Source organism: Lithobates pipiens, unplaced genomic scaffold (assembly GCF_037356315.1).
Source record: "Lithobates pipiens isolate NorthernLeopardFrog02 unplaced genomic scaffold, aLitPip1_a1.2 Scaffold_10, whole genome shotgun sequence".
Lineage (NCBI taxonomy): Eukaryota > Metazoa > Chordata > Amphibia > Anura > Ranidae > Lithobates > Lithobates pipiens.
Window position 1 is genome coordinate 99,143,109 of NW_027507686.1, and position 18,714 is coordinate 99,161,822.

The 18,714-nt window shown below is 48.2% G+C and overlaps 49 pseudogenes; all 49 read left to right on the top strand.

The window, feature by feature from the left end:
* The first annotated feature begins 71 nt into the window (after positions 1–71).
* On the top strand, positions 72–190 carry LOC143943201 (5S ribosomal RNA; annotated as a pseudogene).
* Positions 191–971: 781 nt separating this feature from the next.
* On the top strand, positions 972–1,090 carry LOC143957313 (5S ribosomal RNA; annotated as a pseudogene).
* Positions 1,091–1,196: 106 nt separating this feature from the next.
* On the top strand, positions 1,197–1,315 carry LOC143945062 (5S ribosomal RNA; annotated as a pseudogene).
* Positions 1,316–1,423: 108 nt separating this feature from the next.
* On the top strand, positions 1,424–1,542 carry LOC143953020 (5S ribosomal RNA; annotated as a pseudogene).
* A 108-nt stretch (positions 1,543–1,650) lies between these two features.
* Positions 1,651–1,769, top strand: LOC143943212 (5S ribosomal RNA; annotated as a pseudogene).
* Positions 1,770–2,550: 781 nt separating this feature from the next.
* Positions 2,551–2,669, top strand: LOC143945117 (5S ribosomal RNA; annotated as a pseudogene).
* Positions 2,670–2,775: 106 nt separating this feature from the next.
* Positions 2,776–2,894, top strand: LOC143956919 (5S ribosomal RNA; annotated as a pseudogene).
* Positions 2,895–3,002: 108 nt separating this feature from the next.
* LOC143952378 (5S ribosomal RNA) lies at positions 3,003–3,121 on the top strand (annotated as a pseudogene).
* A 335-nt stretch (positions 3,122–3,456) lies between these two features.
* On the top strand, positions 3,457–3,575 carry LOC143955791 (5S ribosomal RNA; annotated as a pseudogene).
* Positions 3,576–3,684: 109 nt separating this feature from the next.
* LOC143954805 (5S ribosomal RNA) lies at positions 3,685–3,803 on the top strand (annotated as a pseudogene).
* Positions 3,804–4,124: 321 nt separating this feature from the next.
* LOC143950178 (5S ribosomal RNA) lies at positions 4,125–4,243 on the top strand (annotated as a pseudogene).
* A 562-nt stretch (positions 4,244–4,805) lies between these two features.
* LOC143953990 (5S ribosomal RNA) lies at positions 4,806–4,924 on the top strand (annotated as a pseudogene).
* A 108-nt stretch (positions 4,925–5,032) lies between these two features.
* LOC143956927 (5S ribosomal RNA) lies at positions 5,033–5,151 on the top strand (annotated as a pseudogene).
* A 40-nt stretch (positions 5,152–5,191) lies between these two features.
* LOC143953483 (5S ribosomal RNA) lies at positions 5,192–5,310 on the top strand (annotated as a pseudogene).
* A 551-nt stretch (positions 5,311–5,861) lies between these two features.
* On the top strand, positions 5,862–5,980 carry LOC143948454 (5S ribosomal RNA; annotated as a pseudogene).
* A 108-nt stretch (positions 5,981–6,088) lies between these two features.
* Positions 6,089–6,207, top strand: LOC143946233 (5S ribosomal RNA; annotated as a pseudogene).
* Positions 6,208–6,529: 322 nt separating this feature from the next.
* Positions 6,530–6,648, top strand: LOC143945249 (5S ribosomal RNA; annotated as a pseudogene).
* Positions 6,649–7,209: 561 nt separating this feature from the next.
* On the top strand, positions 7,210–7,328 carry LOC143942689 (5S ribosomal RNA; annotated as a pseudogene).
* A 108-nt stretch (positions 7,329–7,436) lies between these two features.
* On the top strand, positions 7,437–7,555 carry LOC143942700 (5S ribosomal RNA; annotated as a pseudogene).
* A 102-nt stretch (positions 7,556–7,657) lies between these two features.
* LOC143953858 (5S ribosomal RNA) lies at positions 7,658–7,776 on the top strand (annotated as a pseudogene).
* Positions 7,777–8,337: 561 nt separating this feature from the next.
* LOC143954001 (5S ribosomal RNA) lies at positions 8,338–8,456 on the top strand (annotated as a pseudogene).
* A 108-nt stretch (positions 8,457–8,564) lies between these two features.
* LOC143955651 (5S ribosomal RNA) lies at positions 8,565–8,683 on the top strand (annotated as a pseudogene).
* Positions 8,684–8,785: 102 nt separating this feature from the next.
* Positions 8,786–8,904, top strand: LOC143955688 (5S ribosomal RNA; annotated as a pseudogene).
* A 561-nt stretch (positions 8,905–9,465) lies between these two features.
* On the top strand, positions 9,466–9,584 carry LOC143954012 (5S ribosomal RNA; annotated as a pseudogene).
* Positions 9,585–9,692: 108 nt separating this feature from the next.
* LOC143955658 (5S ribosomal RNA) lies at positions 9,693–9,811 on the top strand (annotated as a pseudogene).
* Positions 9,812–9,913: 102 nt separating this feature from the next.
* Positions 9,914–10,032, top strand: LOC143955695 (5S ribosomal RNA; annotated as a pseudogene).
* A 561-nt stretch (positions 10,033–10,593) lies between these two features.
* On the top strand, positions 10,594–10,712 carry LOC143957170 (5S ribosomal RNA; annotated as a pseudogene).
* Positions 10,713–10,820: 108 nt separating this feature from the next.
* Positions 10,821–10,939, top strand: LOC143948940 (5S ribosomal RNA; annotated as a pseudogene).
* A 102-nt stretch (positions 10,940–11,041) lies between these two features.
* Positions 11,042–11,160, top strand: LOC143944787 (5S ribosomal RNA; annotated as a pseudogene).
* A 562-nt stretch (positions 11,161–11,722) lies between these two features.
* Positions 11,723–11,841, top strand: LOC143945768 (5S ribosomal RNA; annotated as a pseudogene).
* A 108-nt stretch (positions 11,842–11,949) lies between these two features.
* On the top strand, positions 11,950–12,068 carry LOC143947226 (5S ribosomal RNA; annotated as a pseudogene).
* A 40-nt stretch (positions 12,069–12,108) lies between these two features.
* LOC143942945 (5S ribosomal RNA) lies at positions 12,109–12,227 on the top strand (annotated as a pseudogene).
* Positions 12,228–12,550: 323 nt separating this feature from the next.
* On the top strand, positions 12,551–12,669 carry LOC143942706 (5S ribosomal RNA; annotated as a pseudogene).
* Positions 12,670–12,771: 102 nt separating this feature from the next.
* LOC143953869 (5S ribosomal RNA) lies at positions 12,772–12,890 on the top strand (annotated as a pseudogene).
* A 561-nt stretch (positions 12,891–13,451) lies between these two features.
* LOC143954034 (5S ribosomal RNA) lies at positions 13,452–13,570 on the top strand (annotated as a pseudogene).
* A 108-nt stretch (positions 13,571–13,678) lies between these two features.
* LOC143955664 (5S ribosomal RNA) lies at positions 13,679–13,797 on the top strand (annotated as a pseudogene).
* Positions 13,798–13,899: 102 nt separating this feature from the next.
* Positions 13,900–14,018, top strand: LOC143955700 (5S ribosomal RNA; annotated as a pseudogene).
* Positions 14,019–14,579: 561 nt separating this feature from the next.
* On the top strand, positions 14,580–14,698 carry LOC143954045 (5S ribosomal RNA; annotated as a pseudogene).
* Positions 14,699–14,806: 108 nt separating this feature from the next.
* On the top strand, positions 14,807–14,925 carry LOC143955670 (5S ribosomal RNA; annotated as a pseudogene).
* Positions 14,926–15,027: 102 nt separating this feature from the next.
* On the top strand, positions 15,028–15,146 carry LOC143955712 (5S ribosomal RNA; annotated as a pseudogene).
* A 561-nt stretch (positions 15,147–15,707) lies between these two features.
* On the top strand, positions 15,708–15,826 carry LOC143957177 (5S ribosomal RNA; annotated as a pseudogene).
* A 108-nt stretch (positions 15,827–15,934) lies between these two features.
* On the top strand, positions 15,935–16,053 carry LOC143949062 (5S ribosomal RNA; annotated as a pseudogene).
* Positions 16,054–16,155: 102 nt separating this feature from the next.
* On the top strand, positions 16,156–16,274 carry LOC143944798 (5S ribosomal RNA; annotated as a pseudogene).
* A 562-nt stretch (positions 16,275–16,836) lies between these two features.
* On the top strand, positions 16,837–16,955 carry LOC143945779 (5S ribosomal RNA; annotated as a pseudogene).
* Positions 16,956–17,063: 108 nt separating this feature from the next.
* On the top strand, positions 17,064–17,182 carry LOC143954993 (5S ribosomal RNA; annotated as a pseudogene).
* Positions 17,183–17,222: 40 nt separating this feature from the next.
* Positions 17,223–17,341, top strand: LOC143942996 (5S ribosomal RNA; annotated as a pseudogene).
* A 551-nt stretch (positions 17,342–17,892) lies between these two features.
* LOC143956742 (5S ribosomal RNA) lies at positions 17,893–18,011 on the top strand (annotated as a pseudogene).
* Positions 18,012–18,119: 108 nt separating this feature from the next.
* LOC143957020 (5S ribosomal RNA) lies at positions 18,120–18,238 on the top strand (annotated as a pseudogene).
* Positions 18,239–18,560: 322 nt separating this feature from the next.
* Positions 18,561–18,679, top strand: LOC143942518 (5S ribosomal RNA; annotated as a pseudogene).
* Positions 18,680–18,714: the final 35 nt, after the last annotated feature.

Here is an 18,714-nt window from a genome sequence, read left to right on the forward strand (position 1 = left end):
ATTTTTCTGCTTGTTTGCCGAGGTGACCATCTTGGCATTTGTCAAGAGGGTTGAGAGTGGCCAGCAAGATCGCCTATGGCCACATCACCCTGAATGCGCCCCATCTCGCCTGATCTCGGATAGTAAGCAGGGTCTGGCCTGGTTAGTACCTGGATGGGAGACCGCCTGGGAATATCAGGTGCCGTAGGCTTTTTTTAAATATGTTGTTAGCTTCGAGGACCTGTTTTATTTTTCTGCTTGTTTGCCGAGGTGACCATCTTGGCATTTGTCAAGAAGGTTGAGAGTGGCCAGCAAGATCGCCTATGGCCACATCACCCTGAATGCGCCTGATCTCATCTGATAGCGAATTCTGAGCAGGGTCGGGCCTGGTAAATACCTGGATGGGAGACTGCCTGGAAAAACCTGGTGCTGCAGGCTTTTTTTTAATATGTTGTTGGCATCGACGACCTGTTTTATTTTTATGCCTGTTTGCCAAGGTGACCATCTTGGCGTTTGTCAAGAGGGTTGAGAGTGGCCAGCAAGATCGCCTACGGCTATATCACCCTGAATGCGCCCCCATCTCGTCTGATCTCGGATGCTAAGCAGGGTCGGTTCTGCTTAGTACCTGGAAGAAAGACTACCTGGGAGTACCACAGGTGCCGTAGGCTTTTTTTAACATGTTGTTGGCGTCGACGATCTGTTTTGTTTTTCTGTTGTTTGCTGAGTTGACCATTTTGGCATTTGTGAAGAGGGTTGAGAGTGGCCAACAAGAACGCTTACGGCCACGTCACCCTGAATGCGCCTGATCTCGGATGCTGAGCAGGGTCGTGCCTGGTTAGTACCTGGATGGGAAACCGCCTGTGAATACCTGGTGCCTCAGGCTTATTTTTTAATATGTTGTTGGCGTCGACAACCTGTTGTATTTTTCTGCTTGTTTGCTGAGGTGACCATCTTGGCATTTGTCAAGAAGGTTGAGATTGGCCAGCAAGATCACCTACAGCCACATCACCCTGAATGAGCCCGATCTCGTCTGATCTCGGATGCTAAGCAGGGTTGGGCCTGCTTAGTACCTGGATGGAAGACCGCCTAGGAGTACCAGGTGCCGTAGACTTCTTTAATATGTTGTTGGTGTCGACGACCTGTTTTATTTTTCTGCTTGTATGCTGAGTTGACCATCTTACTGTTTGTCAAGAAGGTTGAGAGCGGCCAGCAAGATCACCTATGGCCACATCACCTTGAAAGTGCGCAATTTCATCTGATCTCAAATGCTAAGCAGGGTTGCGCCTGATTAGTACCTGGATGGGAGACCGCCTGGGAGTATCAGGTGCCGTGGGCTTTTTTCTTATATGTTGTTGGCGTCAACGACCTGTTTAATTTTTCTGCTTGTTTGCCAAGGTTACCATCTTGGTGTTGGTCAAGAGGGTTGAGAGTGGCCAGCAAGATTGCTTATGGCCACATCACCCTGAATGCGCCCGATCTAGTCTGATCTCTGATGCTAAGCAGGGATGGGCCTGGTTAGTCCCGGGAAGGGAGACCGCCTGGGAATACCAGGGGCAGCAGGTTTTTTTTTAATATGTTGTTGTCGTCAACAACTTGTCTTATTTTTCTGCTTGTTTGCCGAGGTGACCATCTTGGCATTTGTCAAGAGGGTTGAGAGTGGCCAGCAAGATCGCCTATGGCCACATCACCCTGAATGCGCCCCATCTCGCCTGATCTCGGATAGTAAGCAGGGTCTGGCCTGGTTAGTACCTGGATGGGAGACCGCCTGGGAATATCAGGTGCCGTAGGCTTTTTTTAAATATGTTGTTAGCTTCGAGGACCTGTTTTATTTTTCTGCTTGTTTGCCGAGGTGACCATCTTGGCATTTGTCAAGAAGGTTGAGAGTGGCCAGCAAGATCGCCTATGGCCACATCACCCTGAATGCGCCTGATCTCATCTGATAGCGAATTCTGAGCAGGGTCGGGCCTGGTAAATACCTGGATGGGAGACTGCCTGGAAAAACCTGGTGCTGCAGGCTTTTTTTTAATATGTTGTTGGCATCGACGACCTGTTTTATTTTTATGCCTGTTTGCCAAGGTGACCATCTTGGCGTTTGTCAAGAGGGTTGAGAGTGGCCAGCAAGATCGCCTACGGCTATATCACCCTGAATGCGCCCCCATCTCGTCTGATCTCGGATGCTAAGCAGGGTCGGTTCTGCTTAGTACCTGGAAGAAAGACTACCTGGGAGTACCACAGGTGCCGTAGGCTTTTTTTAACATGTTGTTGGCGTCGACGATCTGTTTTGTTTTTCTGTTGTTTGCTGAGTTGACCATTTTGGCATTTGTGAAGAGGGTTGAGAGTGGCCAACAAGAACGCTTACGGCCACGTCACCCTGAATGCGCCTGATCTCGGATGCTGAGCAGGGTCGTGCCTGGTTAGTACCTGGATGGGAAACCGCCTGTGAATACCTGGTGCCTCAGGCTTATTTTTTAATATGTTGTTGGCGTCGACAACCTGTTGTATTTTTCTGCTTGTTTGCTGAGGTGACCATCTTGGCATTTGTCAAGAAGGTTGAGATTGGCCAGCAAGATCACCTACAGCCACATCACCCTGAATGAGCCCGATCTCGTCTGATCTCGGATGCTAAGCAGGGTTGGGCCTGCTTAGTACCTGGATGGAAGACCGCCTAGGAGTACCAGGTGCCATAGACTTTTTTAATATGTTGTTGGTGTCGACGACCTGTTTTATTTTTCTGCTTGTATGCTGAGTTGACCATCTTACTGTTTGTCAAGAAGGTTGAGAGCGGCCAGCAAGATCACCTATGGCCACATCACCTTGAAAGTGCGCAATTTCATCTGATCTCGAATGCTAAGCAGGGTTGCGCCTGATTAGTACCTGGATGGGAGACCGCCTGGGAGTATCAGGTGCCGTGGGCTTTTTTCTTATATGTTGTTGGCGTCAACGACCTGTTTAATTTTTCTGCTTGTTTGCCAAGGTTACCATCTTGGTGTTGGTCAAGAGGGTTGAGAGTGGCCAGCAAGATTGCTTATGGCCACATCACCCTGAATGCACCCGATCTAGTCTGATCTCTGATGCTAAGCAGGGATGGGCCTGGTTAGTACCTGGATGGGAGACCGCCTGGAAATAACAGGTGCTGTAGGCTTTTTTTAATATGTTGTTGGCGTCGACGACCTGTTTTATTTTTCTACTTGTTTGCCAAGTTGGCCTTCTTGGCATTTGTCAAGAGGGTTGAGAGTGGCCAGCAAAATTGCCTACGGCCACATCACCCTGAAAGCGCCCAACATCGTCTAATCTCAGATGCTGTGCAGGGTCGGGCCTGGTAAGTACCTGGATGGGAAACCGCCTGGAAAAGCCTGGTGCCGCAGGCTTTTTTTTAATATATTGTTTGGCGTTGACGACTTGTTTTATTTTTCTGCTTGTTTGCCGAGGAGACCATCTTGGCGTTTGTCAAGAGGGTTGAGAGTGGCCAGCAAGATCGCCTATGGCCACAACACCCTAAATGCGCCTGATCTCATATGATTTCGGAAGCTAAGCAAGGTCAGGCCTGGTTAGTACCTGGATGGGAGACCGCCTGTGAATACCAGGTGCCGTAGGCTTTTTTTAAAATATCTTGTTGGCGTCGACAACCTGTTTTATTTTTCTGCTTGTTTGCCGTTGTGACCATCTTGGTGTTTGTCAAGAGGGTTGAGAGTGGCCAGCAAGATTGCCTACGGCCATATTACCCTGAATGCGCCCAATCTCGCCTGATCTCGGATGCTAAGCAGGGTCGGGTCTGCATAGTACCTGGATGGAAGACCGCCTGGGAGTACCAGGTGCCGTAGGCTTTTTTAACATATTGTTGGTGTTGACGACCTGTTTTGTTTTTCTGTTGTTTGCCAAGTAGACCATTTTGGCATTTGTCAAGAGGGTTGAGAGTGGCCACCAAGATCGCTTACGGCCACATCACCCTGAACGCGCCTGATCTCAGATGCTGAGCAGCGTCGCGGCTGGTTAGTACCTGGATGGGAAAACGCCTTTGAATACCTGGTGCCGCAGGCATTTTTTAATATGTTGTTGGCGTTGACGACCTGTTTTATTTTTCTGCTTGTTTGCTGAGGTGACCATCTTTGCATTTGTCAAGAAGGTTGAGAGTGGCCAGCAAGATCGCCTACTTCCACATCACCCTGAATGCGCCTGATCTTGTCTGATCTCGAATGCTGAGCAGCGTTGGGCCTGGTAAGTACCTGGAAGGGAGACCGCCTGGGAATACCAGGTGCCGTAGGCTTTTTTGTTAATATGTTGTTGGCGTCAACGACCTGTTTTATTTTTCTGCTTGTTTGCTGAGGTGACCATCTTGGCATTTGTCACGAGGGTTGAGAGTGGCCAGCAAGATCGCCTACTGTCACATCACCCTAAATGCGCCCCATCTCGTCTGATCTCGGATACTAAGTAGGGTCGGTCTGGTTAGTTCCTGGATGGGAAACCGCCTGGAAAAACCTGGTACCGCAGGCTTTTTTTTAATATGTTGTTGGTGTCGATTACCTTTTTTATTTTTCCGCTTGTTTGCCTAGGTGACCATCTTTGCGTTTGTCAAGAGGGTTGAGAGTGGCCAGAAAGATTGCCTAAGGCCACATCACCCTGAATGCGCCCCATATAGTCTGATCCTGAATGCTAAGCACGGTCTTGTCTGGATAGTACCTGGATGGAAGACCGCCTGGGAATACCAGGTGCGGTAGGCTTTTTTTAAATATGTTGTTGGCGTCTACGATCTGTTTTATTTTTTTGCTTTTTTGCCGAGGTGACCATCTTGGTGTTTGTCAAGAGGGTTGAGAGTGGCCAGCAAGATTGCCTACGGCCATATCACCTTCAATGCGCCCAATTTCATCTGATCTCAGATGCAAAGCAAGGTCGGGCCTGGTTTGTACCTGGATGGGAGACCACATGGGAATATCAGGTGCCGTAGGCTTTCTTTTAATATGTTGTTGACGTTGACGACCTGTTTTATTTTTCTGCTTGTTTGCCGAGGTGACCATCTTGGTGTTTGTCAAGAGGGTTGAGAGTGGCCAGCAAGATTGCCTATGGCCATATCACCTTCAATGCGCTCAATTTCATCTGATCTCGGATGCCAAGCAAGGTCGGGCCTGGTTTGTAACTGGATGGGAGACCACATGGGAATATCAGGTGCCGTAGGCTTTCTTTTAATATGTTGTTGACGGCCTGTTTTTGTTTGACAGCCTATGGCCACAACACCCTAAATGCGCCTGATCTCATATGATTTCGGAAGCTAAGCAAGGTCAGGCCTGGTTAGTACCTGGATGGGAGACCGCCTGGGAATACCAGGTGCCGTAGGCTTTGTTTTAATATGTTGTTGGCGTCGACGACCTGTTTTGTTTTTCTGTTGTTTGCCGAGTAGACCATTTTGGCATTTGTCAAGAGGGTTGAGAGTGGCCACCAAGTTCGCTTACGGCCACATCACCCTGAATGCGCCTGATCTCGGATGCTGAGCAGCGTCGCGCCTGGTTAGTACCTGGATGGGAAAACACCTTTGAATACCTGGTGCCGCAGGCTTTTTTTAATATGTTGTTGGCGTCGACGACCTGTTTTATTTTTCTGCTTGTTTGCTGAGGTGACCATCTTGGCATTTGTCAAGAAGGTTGAGAGTGGCCAGCAAGATCGCCTACTGCCACATCACCCTGAATGCGCCCAACATCGTCTAATCTCAGATGCTGTGCAGGGTCGGGCCTGGTAAGTACCTGAATAGGAAACCGCCTGGAAAAGCCTGGTGCCGCAGGCTTTTTTTTATATATTGTTTGGCGTCGACGACCTGTTGTTTTTTTCTGCTTGTTTGCCAAGGGAGACCATCTTGGCGTTTGTCAAGAGGGTTGAGAGTGGCCAGCAAGATCGCCTATGGCCACAACACCCTAAATGCGCCTGATCTCATCTGATTTCGGAAGCTAAGCAAGGTCAGGCCTGGTTAGTACCTGGATGGGAGACCGCCTGGGAATACCCGGTGCCGTAGGCTTTTTTTTAATATGTTGTTGGCGTCGACGACCTGTTTTATTTTTCTACTTGTTTGCCGATGTGACCATCTTGATTCTTGTCAAGAGGATTGAGAGTGGCCCGCAAGATTGCCTACGGCCATATTACCCTGAATGCGCCCCGTCTCGTCTTATCTCGGATGCTAAGCAGGGTCGGGTCTGCATAGTACCTGGATGGAAGACCGCCTGGGAGTACCAGGTGCCGTAGGCTTTTTTTAACATGTTGTTGGTGTTGACGACCTGTTTTGTTTTTCTCTTGTTTGCCGAGTAGACCATTTTGGCATTTGTCAAGAGGGTTGAGAGTGGCCACCAAGATCGCTTACGACCACATCACCCTGAATGCGCCTGATCTCGGATGCTGAGCAGCGTCGCGCCTGGTTAGTACCTGGATGGGAAAACGCCTTTGAATACCTGGTGCCGCAGGCTTTTTTTAATATGTTGTTGGCGTTGGCGACCTGTTTTATTTTTCTGCTTGTTTGCTGAGCTGACCATCTTTGCATTTGTCAAGAAGGTTGAGAGTGGCCAGCAAGATCGCCCACTGCCACATCACCCTGAATGCGCCTGATCTTGTCTGATCTCGGATGCTGAGCAGGGTTGGGCCTGGTAATTAGCTGGATGGGAGACCGCCTGGGAATACCAGGTGCCGTAGGCTTTTTTTTAATATGTTGTTGGCGTCAACGACCTGTTTTATTTTTCTGCTTGTTTGCCGAGGTGACCATCTTGGCCTTTGTCAAGAGGGTTGAGAGTGGCCAGCAAGATCACCTACGGTCACATCACCCTGAATGCGCCCCATCTCGTCTGATCTCGGATACTAAGTAGGGTCGGTCTGGTTAGTTCCTGGATGGGAAACCGCATGGAAAAACCTGGTACCACAGGCGTTTTTTTAATATGTTGTTGGTGTCGATGACCTTTTTTATTTTTCCGCTTGTTTGCCTAGGTGACCATCTTTGCGTTTGTCAAGAGGGTTGAGAGTGGCCAGAAAGATTGCCTAAGGCCACATCACCCTGAATGCGCCCCATATCGTCTGATCCTGAATGCTAAGCACGGTCTTTTCTGGATAGTACCTGGATGGAAGACCGCCTGGGAATACCAGGTGCGGTAGGCTTTTTTTAAATATGTTGTTGGCGTCGACAAACTGTTTTATTTTTTTGCTTGTTTGCCGAGGTGACCATCTTGGTGTTTGTCAAGAGGGTTGAGAGTGGACAGCAAGATTGCCTAAGGCCATATCACCTTCAATGCGCCCAATTTCATCTGATCTCAGATGCAAAGCAAGGTCGGGCCTGGTTTGTACCTGGATGGGAGACCACATGGGAATATCAGGTGCCGTAGGCTTTCTTTTAATATGTTGTTGACGTTGACGACCTGTTTTATTTTTCTGCTTGTTTGCCGAGGTGACCATCTTGGTGTTTGTCAAAAGGGTTGAGAGTGGCCAGCAAGATTGACTATGGCCATATCACCTTCAATGCGCTCAATTTCATCTGATCTCGGATGCCAAGCAAGGTCGGGTCTGGTTTGTACCTGGATGGGAGACCACATGGGAATATCAGGTGCCGTAGGCTTTCTTTTAAAATGTTGTTGACGGCCTGTTTTATTTTTCTTCTTGTTTGCCGAGGAGACCATCTTGGTGTTTGTCAAGAGGGTTGAGAGTGGCCAGCAAGATCGCCTATGGCCACAACACCCTAAATGCGCCTGATCTCATCTGATTTCGGAAGCTAAGCAAGGTCAGACCTGGTTAGTACCTGGATGGGAGACCGCCTGGGAATACCAGGTGCCGTAGGCTTTTTTTTAATATGTTGTTGGAGTCAACGACCTGTTTTATTTTTCTGCTTGTTTGCTGAGGTGACCATCTTGGCCTTTGTCAAGAGGGTTGAGAGTGGCCAGCAAGATCACCTACGGTCACATCACCCTGAATGCGCCCCATCTCGTCTGATCTCGGATACTAAGTAGGGTCGGTCTGGTTAGTTCCTGGATGGGAAACCGCATGGAAAAACCTGGTACCGCAGGCTTTTTTTTAATATGTTGTTGGTGTCGATTACCTTTTTTATTTTTCCGCTTGTTTGCCTAGGTGACCATCTTTGCGTTTGTCAAGAGGGTTGAGAGTGGCCAGAAAGATTGCCTAAGGCCACATCACCCTGAATGCACCCCATATCGTCTGATCCTGAATGCTAAGCATGGTCTTGTCTGGATAGTACCTGGATGGAAGACCGCCTGGGAATACCAGGTGCGGTAGGCTTTTTTTAAATATGTTGTTGGCGTCGACGATCTGTTTTATTTTTTTGCTTGTTCGCCGAGGTGACCATCTTGGTGTTTGTCAAGAGGGTTGAGAGTGGACAGCAAGATTGCCTACGGCCATATCACCTTCAATGCGCCCAATTTCATCTGATCTCAGATGCAAAGCAAGGTCGGGCCTGGTTTGTACCTGGATGGGAGACCACATGGGAATATCAGGTGCCGTAGGCTTTCTTTTAATATGTTGTTGACGTTGACGACCTGTTTTATTTTTCTGCTTGTTTGCCGAGGTGACCATCTTGGTGTTTGTCAAAAGGGTTGAGAGTGGCCAGCAAGATTGCCTATGGCCATATCACCTTCAATGCGCTCAATTTCATCTGATCTCGGATGCCAAGCAAGGTCGGGTCTGGTTTGTACCTGGATGGGAGACCACATGGGAATATCAGGTGCCGTAGGCTTACTTTTAATATGTTGTTGACGGCCTGTTTTATTTTTTTTCTTGTTTGCCGAGGAGACCATCTTGGTGTTTGTCAAGAGGGTTGAGAGTGGCCAGCAAGATCGCCTATGGCCACAACACCCTAAATGCGCCTGATCTCATCTGATTTCGGAAGCTAAGCAAGGTCAGACCTGGTTGGTACCTGGATGGGAGACCGCCTGGGAATACCAGGTGCCGTAGGCTTTTTTTTAATATGTTGTTGGAGTCAACAACCTGTTTTATTTTTCTGCTTGTTTGCTGAGGTGACCATCTTGGCCTTTGTCAAGAGGGTTGAGAGTGGCCAGCAAGATCACCTACGGTCACATCACCCTGAATGCGCCCCATCTCGTCTGATCTCGGATACTAAGTAGGGTCGGTCTGGTTAGTTCCTGGATGGGAAACCGCATGGAAAAACCTGGTACCGCAGGCTTTTTTTTAATATGTTGTTGGTGTCGATGACCTTTTTTATTTTTCCGCTTGTTTGCCTAGGTGACCATCTTTGCGTTTGTCAAGAGGGTTGAGAGTGGCCAGAAAGATTGCCTAAGGCCACATCACCCTGAATGCACCCCATATCGTCTGATCCTGAATGCTAAGCACGGTCTTGTCTGGATAGTACCTGGATGGAAGACCGCCTGGGAATACCAGGTGCGGTAGGCTTTTTTTAAATATGTTGTTGGCGTCGACGATCTGTTTTATTTTTTTGCTTGTTTGCCGAGGTGACCATCTTGGTGTTTGTCAAGAGGGTTGAGAGTGGACAGCAAGATTGCCTACGGCCATATCACCTTCAATGCGCCCAATTTCATCTGATCTCAGATGCAAAGCAAGGTCGGGCCTGGTTTGTACCTGGATGGGAGACCACATGGGAATATCAGGTGCCGTAGGCTTTCTTTTAATATGTTGTTGACGTTGACGACCTGTTTTATTTTTCTGCTTGTTTGCCGAGGTGACCATCTTGGTGTTTGTCAAAAGGGTTGAGAGTGGCCAGCAAGATTGCCTATGGCCATATCACCTTCAATGCGCTCAATTTCATCTGATCTCGGATGCCAAGCAAGGTCGGGTCTGGTTTGTACCTGGATGGGAGACCACATGGGAATATCAGGTGCCGTAGGCTTACTTTTAATATGTTGTTGACGGCCTGTTTTATTTTTCTTCTTGTTTGCCGAGGAGACCATCTTGGTGTTTGTCAAGAGGGTTGAGAGTGGCCAACAAGATCGCCTATGGCCACAACACCCTAAATGCGCCTGATCTCATCTGATTTCGGAAGCTAAGCAAGGTCAGACCTGGTTGGTACCTGGATGGGAGACCGCCTGGGAATACCAGGTGCCGTAGGCTTTTTTTTAATATGTTGTTGGAGTCAACAACCTGTTTTATTTTTCTGCTTGTTTGCTGAGGTGACCATCTTGGCCTTTGTCAAGAGGGTTGAGAGTGGCCAGCAAGATCACCTACGGTCACATCACCCTGAATGCGCCCCATCTCGTCTGATCTCGGATACTAAGTAGGGTCGGTCTGGTTAGTTCCTGGATGGGAAACCGCATGGAAAAACCTGGTACCGCAGGCTTTTTTTTAATATGTTGTTGGTGTCGATGACCTTTTTTATTTTTCCGCTTGTTTGCCTAGGTGACCATCTTTGCGTTTGTCAAGAGGGTTGAGAGTGGCCAGAAAGATTGCCTAAGGCCACATCACCCTGAATGCACCCCATATCGTCTGATCCTGAATGCTAAGCACGGTCTTGTCTGGATAGTACCTGGATGGAAGACCGCCTGGGAATACCAGGTGCGGTAGGCTTTTTTTAAATATGTTGTTGGCGTCGACGATCTGTTTTATTTTTTTGCTTGTTTGCCGAGGTGACCATCTTGGTGTTTGTCAAGAGGGTTGAGAGTGGCCAGCAAGATTGCCTACGGCCATATCACCTTCAATGCGCCCAATTTCATCTGATCTCAGATGCAAAGCAAGGTCGGACTTGGTTTGTACCTGGATGGGAGACCACATGGGAATATCAGGTGCCGTAGGCTTTCTTTTAATATGTTATTGACGTTGACGACCTGTTTTATTTTTCTGCTTGTTTGCCGAGGTGACCATCTTGGTGTTTGTCAAGAGGGTTGAGAGTGGCCAGCAAGATTGCCTATGGCCATATCACCTTCAATGCGCTCAATTTCATCTGATCTCGGATGCCAAGCAAGGTCGGGCCTGGTTTGTACCTGGATGGGAGACCACATGGGAATATCAGGTGCCGTAGGCCTTCTTTTAATATGTTGTTGACGGCCTGTTTTATTTTTCTTCTTGTTTGCCGAGGAGACCATCTTGGTGTTTGTCAAGAGGGTTGAGAGTGGCCAGCAAGATCGCCTATGGCCACAACACCCTAAATACGCCTGATCTCATCTGATTTCAGAAGCCAAGCAAGGTCAGGCCTGGTTAGTACCTGGATGGGAGACCGCCTGCTAATACCAGGTGCCGTAGGCTTTTTTTTTAATATGTTGTTGGCGTCAACGACCTGTTTTATTTTTCTGCTTGTTTGCTGAGGTGACCATCTTGGCATTTGTCAAGAAGGTTGAAAGTAGCCAGCAAGATCGCCTACGGTCACATCACCCTGAATGCGCCCCATCTCGTCTGATCTCGGATACTAAGTAGGGTCGATCTGGTTAGTTCCTGGATGGGAAACCGCCTGGAAAAACCTGGTACCGCAGGCTTTTTTTTAATATGTTGTTGGTGTCGATTACCTTTTTTATTTTTCCGCTTGTTTGCCTAGGTGACCATCTTTGCGTTTGTCAAAAGGGTTGAGAGTGGCCAGAAAGAATGCCTAAGGCCATATCACCCTGAATGCGCCCCATATAGTCTGATCCTGAATGCTAAGCATGGTCATGTCTGGATAGTACCTGGATGGAAGACCGCCTGGGAATACCAGGTGTGGTAGGCTTTTTTTAAATATGTTGTTGGCGTCGACGACCTGTTTTATTTTTTTGCTTGTTTGCCGAGGTGACCATCTTGGTGTTTGTCAAGAGGGTTGAGAGTGGCCAGCAAGATTGCCTACGGCCATATCACCTTCAATGCGCCCAATTTCATCTGATCTCAGATGCAAAGCAAGTTCGGCCCTGGTTTGTACCTGGATGGGAGACCACATGGGAATATCAGGTGCCGTAGGCTCTCTTTTAATATGTTGTTGACGTTGACGACCTGTTTTATTTTTCTGCTAGTTTGCCGAGGTGACCATCTTGGTGTTTGTCAAGAGGGTTGAGAGTGGCCAGCAAGATTACCTACGGCCATATCACCTTCAATGCGCCCAATTTCATCTGATCTCGGATGCCAAGCAAGGTCGGGCCTGGTTTGTACCTGGATGGGAGACCACATGGGAATATCAGGTGCCGTAGGCTTTCTTTTAATATGTTGTTGACGGCCTGTTTTTGTTTGACAGCCTATGGCCACAACACCCTAAATGCGCCTGATCTCATCTGATTTCGGAAGCTAAGCAAGGTCAGGCCTGGTTAGTACCTGGATGGGAGACCGCCTGGGAATACCAGGTGCCGTAGGCTTTGTTTTAATATGTTGTTGGCGTCGACGACCTGTTTTGTTTTTCTGTTGTTTGCCGAGTAGACCATTTTGGCATTTGTCAAGAGGGTTGAGAGTGGCCACCAAGATCACTTACGGCCACATCACCCTGAATGCGCCTGATCTCGGATGCTGAGCAGCGTCGCGCCTGGTTAGTACCTGGATGGGAAAACACCTTTGAATACCTGGTGCCGCAGGCTTTTTTTAATATGTTGTTGGCGTTGACGACCTGTTTTATTTTTCTGCTTGTTTGCCGAGGTGACCATCTTGGTGTTTGTCAAAAGGGTTGAGAGTGGCCAGCAAGATTGACTATGGCCATATCACCTTCAATGCGCTCAATTTCATCTGATCTCGGATGCCAAGCAAGGTCGGGTCTGGTTTGTACCTGGATGGGAGACCACATGGGAATATCAGGTGCCGTAGGCTTTCTTTTAAAATGTTGTTGACGGCCTGTTTTATTTTTCTTCTTGTTTGCCGAGGAGACCATCTTGGTGTTTGTCAAGAGGGTTGAGAGTGGCCAGCAAGATCGCCTATGGCCACAACACCCTAAATGCGCCTGATCTCATCTGATTTCGGAAGCTAAGCAAGGTCAGACCTGGTTAGTACCTGGATGGGAGACCGCCTGGGAATACCAGGTGCCGTAGGCTTTTTTTTAATATGTTGTTGGAGTCAACGACCTGTTTTATTTTTCTGCTTGTTTGCTGAGGTGACCATCTTGGCCTTTGTCAAGAGGGTTGAGAGTGGCCAGCAAGATCACCTACGGTCACATCACCCTGAATGCGCCCCATCTCGTCTGATCTCGGATACTAAGTAGGGTCGGTCTGGTTAGTTCCTGGATGGGAAACCGCATGGAAAAACCTGGTACCGCAGGCTTTTTTTTAATATGTTGTTGGTGTCGATTACCTTTTTTATTTTTCCGCTTGTTTGCCTAGGTGACCATCTTTGCGTTTGTCAAGAGGGTTGAGAGTGGCCAGAAAGATTGCCTAAGGCCACATCACCCTGAATGCACCCCATATCGTCTGATCCTGAATGCTAAGCATGGTCTTGTCTGGATAGTACCTGGATGGAAGACCGCCTGGGAATACCAGGTGCGGTAGGCTTTTTTTAAATATGTTGTTGGCGTCGACGATCTGTTTTATTTTTTTGCTTGTTCGCCGAGGTGACCATCTTGGTGTTTGTCAAGAGGGTTGAGAGTGGACAGCAAGATTGCCTACGGCCATATCACCTTCAATGCGCCCAATTTCATCTGATCTCAGATGCAAAGCAAGGTCGGGCCTGGTTTGTACCTGGATGGGAGACCACATGGGAATATCAGGTGCCGTAGGCTTTCTTTTAATATGTTGTTGACGTTGACGACCTGTTTTATTTTTCTGCTTGTTTGCCGAGGTGACCATCTTGGTGTTTGTCAAAAGGGTTGAGAGTGGCCAGCAAGATTGCCTATGGCCATATCACCTTCAATGCGCTCAATTTCATCTGATCTCGGATGCCAAGCAAGGTCGGGTCTGGTTTGTACCTGGATGGGAGACCACATGGGAATATCAGGTGCCGTAGGCTTACTTTTAATATGTTGTTGACGGCCTGTTTTATTTTTTTTCTTGTTTGCCGAGGAGACCATCTTGGTGTTTGTCAAGAGGGTTGAGAGTGGCCAGCAAGATCGCCTATGGCCACAACACCCTAAATGCGCCTGATCTCATCTGATTTCGGAAGCTAAGCAAGGTCAGACCTGGTTGGTACCTGGATGGGAGACCGCCTGGGAATACCAGGTGCCGTAGGCTTTTTTTTAATATGTTGTTGGAGTCAACAACCTGTTTTATTTTTCTGCTTGTTTGCTGAGGTGACCATCTTGGCCTTTGTCAAGAGGGTTGAGAGTGGCCAGCAAGATCACCTACGGTCACATCACCCTGAATGCGCCCCATCTCGTCTGATCTCGGATACTAAGTAGGGTCGGTCTGGTTAGTTCCTGGATGGGAAACCGCATGGAAAAACCTGGTACCGCAGGCTTTTTTTTAATATGTTGTTGGTGTCGATGACCTTTTTTATTTTTCCGCTTGTTTGCCTAGGTGACCATCTTTGCGTTTGTCAAGAGGGTTGAGAGTGGCCAGAAAGATTGCCTAAGGCCACATCACCCTGAATGCACCCCATATCGTCTGATCCTGAATGCTAAGCACGGTCTTGTCTGGATAGTACCTGGATGGAAGACCGCCTGGGAATACCAGGTGCGGTAGGCTTTTTTTAAATATGTTGTTGGCGTCGACGATCTGTTTTATTTTTTTGCTTGTTTGCCGAGGTGACCATCTTGGTGTTTGTCAAGAGGGTTGAGAGTGGACAGCAAGATTGCCTACGGCCATATCACCTTCAATGCGCCCAATTTCATCTGATCTCAGATGCAAAGCAAGGTCGGGCCTGGTTTGTACCTGGATGGGAGACCACATGGGAATATCAGGTGCCGTAGGCTTTCTTTTAATATGTTGTTGACGTTGACGACCTGTTTTATTTTTCTGCTTGTTTGCCGAGGTGACCATCTTGGTGTTTGTCAAAAGGGTTGAGAGTGGCCAGCAAGATTGCCTATGGCCATATCACCTTCAATGCGCTCAATTTCATCTGATCTCGGATGCCAAGCAAGGTCGGGTCTGGTTTGTACCTGGATGGGAGACCACATGGGAATATCAGGTGCCGTAGGCTTACTTTTAATATGTTGTTGACGGCCTGTTTTATTTTTCTTCTTGTTTGCCGAGGAGACCATCTTGGTGTTTGTCAAGAGGGTTGAGAGTGGCCAACAAGATCGCCTATGGCCACAACACCCTAAATGCGCCTGATCTCATCTGATTTCGGAAGCTAAGCAAGGTCAGACCTGGTTGGTACCTGGATGGGAGACCGCCTGGGAATACCAGGTGCCGTAGGCTTTTTTTTAATATGTTGTTGGAGTCAACAACCTGTTTTATTTTTCTGCTTGTTTGCTGAGGTGACCATCTTGGCCTTTGTCAAGAGGGTTGAGAGTGGCCAGCAAGATCACCTACGGTCACATCACCCTGAATGCGCCCCATCTCGTCTGATCTCGGATACTAAGTAGGGTCGGTCTGGTTAGTTCCTGGATGGGAAACCGCATGGAAAAACCTGGTACCGCAGGCTTTTTTTTAATATGTTGTTGGTGTCGATGACCTTTTTTATTTTTCCGCTTGTTTGCCTAGGTGACCATCTTTGCGTTTGTCAAGAGGGTTGAGAGTGGCCAGAAAGATTGCCTAAGGCCACATCACCCTGAATGCACCCCATATCGTCTGATCCTGAATGCTAAGCACGGTCTTGTCTGGATAGTACCTGGATGGAAGACCGCCTGGGAATACCAGGTGCGGTAGGCTTTTTTTAAATATGTTGTTGGCGTCGACGATCTGTTTTATTTTTTTGCTTGTTTGCCGAGGTGACCATCTTGGTGTTTGTCAAGAGGGTTGAGAGTGGCCAGCAAGATTGCCTACGGCCATATCACCTTCAATGCGCCCAATTTCATCTGATCTCAGATGCAAAGCAAGGTCGGACTTGGTTTGTACCTGGATGGGAGACCACATGGGAATATCAGGTGCCGTAGGCTTTCTTTTAATATGTTATTGACGTTGACGACCTGTTTTATTTTTCTGCTTGTTTGCCGAGGTGACCATCTTGGTGTTTGTCAAGAGGGTTGAGAGTGGCCAGCAAGATTGCCTATGGCCATATCACCTTCAATGCGCTCAATTTCATCTGATCTCGGATGCCAAGCAAGGTCGGGCCTGGTTTGTACCTGGATGGGAGACCACATGGGAATATCAGGTGCCGTAGGCCTTCTTTTAATATGTTGTTGACGGCCTGTTTTATTTTTCTTCTTGTTTGCCGAGGAGACCATCTTGGTGTTTGTCAAGAGGGTTGAGAGTGGCCAGCAAGATCGCCTATGGCCACAACACCCTAAATACGCCTGATCTCATCTGATTTCAGAAGCCAAGCAAGGTCAGGCCTGGTTAGTACCTGGATGGGAGACCGCCTGCTAATACCAGGTGCCGTAGGCTTTTTTTTTAATATGTTGTTGGCGTCAACGACCTGTTTTATTTTTCTGCTTGTTTGCTGAGGTGACCATCTTGGCATTTGTCAAGAAGGTTGAAAGTAGCCAGCAAGATCGCCTACGGTCACATCACCCTGAATGCGCCCCATCTCGTCTGATCTCGGATACTAAGTAGGGTCGATCTGGTTAGTTCCTGGATGGGAAACCGCCTGGAAAAACCTGGTACCGCAGGCTTTTTTTTAATATGTTGTTGGTGTCGATTACCTTTTTTATTTTTCCGCTTGTTTGCCTAGGTGACCATCTTTGCGTTTGTCAAAAGGGTTGAGAGTGGCCAGAAAGAATGCCTAAGGCCATATCACCCTGAATGCGCCCCATATAGTCTGATCCTGAATGCTAAGCATGGTCATGTCTGGATAGTACCTGGATGGAAGACCGCCTGGGAATACCAGGTGTGGTAGGCTTTTTTTAAATATGTTGTTGGCGTCGACGACCTGTTTTATTTTTTTGCTTGTTTGCCGAGGTGACCATCTTGGTGTTTGTCAAGAGGGTTGAGAGTGGCCAGCAAGATTGCCTACGGCCATATCACCTTCAATGCGCCCAATTTCATCTGATCTCAGATGCAAAGCAAGTTCGGCCCTGGTTTGTACCTGGATGGGAGACCACATGGGAATATCAGGTGCCGTAGGCTCTCTTTTAATATGTTGTTGACGTTGACGACCTGTTTTATTTTTCTGCTAGTTTGCCGAGGTGACCATCTTGGTGTTTGTCAAGAGGGTTGAGAGTGGCCAGCAAGATTGCCTACGGCCATATCACCTTCAATGCGCCCAATTTCATCTGATCTCGGATGCCAAGCAAGGTCGGGCCTGGTTTGTACCTGGATGGGAGACCACATGGGAATATCAGGTGCCGTAGGCTTTCTTTTAATATGTTGTTGACGGCCTGTTTTTGTTTGACAGCCTATGGCCACAACACCCTAAATGCGCCTGATCTCATCTGATTTCGGAAGCTAAGCAAGGTCAGGCCTGGTTAGTACCTGGATGGGAGACCGCCTGGGAATACCAGGTGCCGTAGGCTTTGTTTTAATATGTTGTTGGCGTCGACGACCTGTTTTGTTTTTCTGTTGTTTGCCGAGTAGACCATTTTGGCATTTGTCAAGAGGGTTGAGAGTGGCCACCAAGATCACTTACGGCCACATCACCCTGAATGCGCCTGATCTCGGATGCTGAGCAGCGTCGCGCCTGGTTAGTACCTGGATGGGAAAACACCTTTGAATACCTGGTGCCGCAGGCTTTTTTTAATATGTTGTTGGCGTTGACGACCTGTTTTATTTTTCTGCTTGTTTGCTGAGGTGACCATCTTGGCATTTGTCAAGAAGGTTGAGAGTGGCCAGCAAGATCGCCTACTGCCACATCACCCTGAATGCGCCCAACATCGTCTAATCTCAGATGCTGTGCAGGGTCGGGCCTGGTAAGTACCTGAATAGGAAACCGCCTGGAAAAGCCTGGTGCCGCAGGCTTTTTTTTATATATTGTTTGGCGTCGACGACCTGTTGTTTTTTTCTGCTTGTTTGCCAAGGGAGACCATCTTGGCGTTTGTCAAGAGGGTTGAGAGTGGCCAGCATGATCGCCTATGGCCACAACACCCTAAATGCGCCTGATCTCATCTGATATTGGAAGCTAAGCAAGGTCAGGCCTGATTAGTACCTGGATGGGAGACCGCCTGGGAATACCGGGTGCCGTAGGCTTTTTTTTAATATGTTGTTGGCGTCGACAACCTGTTTTATTTTTCTACTTGTTTGCCGATGTGACCATCTTGGTTCTTGTCAAGATGATTGAGAGTGGCCAGCAAGATTGCCTACGGCCATATCACCCTGAATGCGCCCCATCTCGTCTTATCTCGGATGCTAAGCAGGGTCGGGTCTGCATAGTACCTGGATGGAAGACCGCCTGGGAGTACCAGGTGCCGTAGGCTTTTTTTAACATGTTGTTGGTGTTGACGACCTGTTTTGTTTTTCTCTTGTTTGCCGAGTAGACCATTTTGGCATTTGTCAAGAGGGTTGAGAGTGGCCACCAAGATCGCTTACAGCCACATCACCCTGAATGCGCCTGATCTCGGATGCTGAGCAGCGTCGCGCCTGGTTAGTACCTGGATGGGAAAACGCCTTTGAATACCTGGTGCCGCAGGCTTTTTTTAATATGTTGTTGGCGTTGACGACCTGTTTTATTTTTCTGCTTGTTTGCTGAGGTGACCATCTTTGCATTTGTCAAGAAGGTTGAGAGTGGCCAGCAAGATCGCCTACTGCCACATCACCCTGAATGCGCCTGATCTTGTCTGATCTCGGATGCTGAGCAGGGTTGGGCCTGGTAATTAGCTGGATGGGAGACCGCCTGGGAATACCAGGTGCCGTAGGCTTTTTTTTAATATGTTGTTGGCGTCAACGACCTGTT